We start from the raw sequence: 1,854 nt of genomic DNA, 5'->3' as shown, positions 1-1,854 counted from the left end.
GAGAGAGAGAGAGAGAGAGAGAGAGAGAGAGTCTCAATCAAATACAAACTATACAAACCAATCTTAATAATCCATCTAGTCTAAAGAATATATTGTTTCCTAAATATATCAATTGTTTCTTAATATAAAGCATTGATCATACTTAATAAATTCTAATCATATTCCATAAATATTCAAATCATAATAAATAAACATTTATCATTTCCTTAAATATCGGTTGGCAAGTTTGTAACATTAGAACGTCTACATTTTATTTGTCGTCTATATATAATATATTGACTGATAAAATAACTGATAAATAAATCACGTTTGACAAAAATTAACTGATAAACTAGAAAAAAATATAAAATAACCAAAAAGGACATCTTGAAAAATTAGTCAATAATTAAAAAAAATTCATAATAACATAGTATGTTAATTAATACAAACAACATAGTAAATTAAAATCAGATAATATAATTTGTTAATGAATATATAATGTCAAATTGATTATTTATATATATATATATATATATATATGAAATTTTGGATTTATTAAAATAAATTTTAGAAATTCTACATTAATTTAAGATTTTAAATAACCATTACATATAATATTAATAAAAATAAATTGATCAACCTCCCACATCTTACTTAATCAGTAACTTTTCGAAAAATACAATTAATAAATTTTTAAAATAATTTTGCACAATTTTGTTATCTATGAAACAAAATAAATATAACTTTACTTTTTATGTAACTTACATAAATATTTTTAGAATTATTATACCTGTTTTTTTTTTTTTGATAATTTTCATAAACATTTTTAGTCTTTCTTGGTCGGATTGGTGTAGCGGCTGCGGATTTAACGACTAATTGGTCCGGGTTTATTTCGAGTTTGTTGTCGGGTCTTGTTGGTTAGATTGGCTGGGGTTGCAGTTCAGGCTTCGTTTTCCAATTGATGCTTTTTTGTGTGTGTTCTGGTTGTGTTTCGATTGCTTGAGTTGTTTTTCCTTGTTCGTTTAGGTGCTTTGATCTAGTCCTTTGGCCGTTTAGGGTCTTTTGTCTTTCTTTTTGGTTTCATTTGGTTTTGTGTCTTGCAGACCTCTCGTACGAACTCTGTTTGTTGCTCCTGTTTTATTACTAATATTATTGCTTGCCTTTCAAAAAGAAATTGATAATAATTATAAATAATAAATATTAATGTATAATGTATAGTTAAAATTAATTTAATAATTTTCAATTAACATTAACCGATATTTTTATTAATAATTAATATTTATTATAATTAATAATAATAAATAACAATTAATATTAATTAGAGTTATAATTAAAAAAAATGTCAAAGAGCTCCTAAAACATTACTCCAACTAACGTATTAATAAGGTAGCCTATGCTATTTCATTAAAAACTCAAACATAAGGTAGCGGCAAAACGATGCCTAAATCGATTTATTAGACGACAACGATAAACATTTATGATCAGTAAGACCAACATCAACATCAACATCATATTCCATTTATAGTAAAATAAAGGTTCAATTTTAATTGTATTCTAAAAAACATCTTTATTATTACAATAATAATAAAATAATAATATTGATTTATTGTTATGCTATTTTAATAAAACATAATAATCATAATTTGTAGTTAATTTTTATCGTAAATAAGTAACACTTTTTTTAATGAGGATGAGGGATGAGAGTGTCTTGAGAAGAGGATGAGGCTGAATAAGCATCATTTCAAATTTGAAATTTGAAATTTCAAAATTGAAATTTGAAATTTGGTGGTGATGGTAGAGGGGTTAAAGTCAATGCATCAATAAGTTGTACATTATGCTTTATGACTTGTCCTTAAGAGTTTTTTGAAATTTATG

Source organism: Cynara cardunculus (assembly GCF_001531365.2).
Source record: "Cynara cardunculus var. scolymus isolate 2C chromosome LG 14, CcrdV1, whole genome shotgun sequence".
Classification (NCBI taxonomy): Eukaryota; Viridiplantae; Streptophyta; class Magnoliopsida; order Asterales; family Asteraceae; genus Cynara; species Cynara cardunculus.
The sequence above is the reverse complement of the archived record's forward strand: the minus strand, read 5'-3'. Positions refer to the sequence as shown.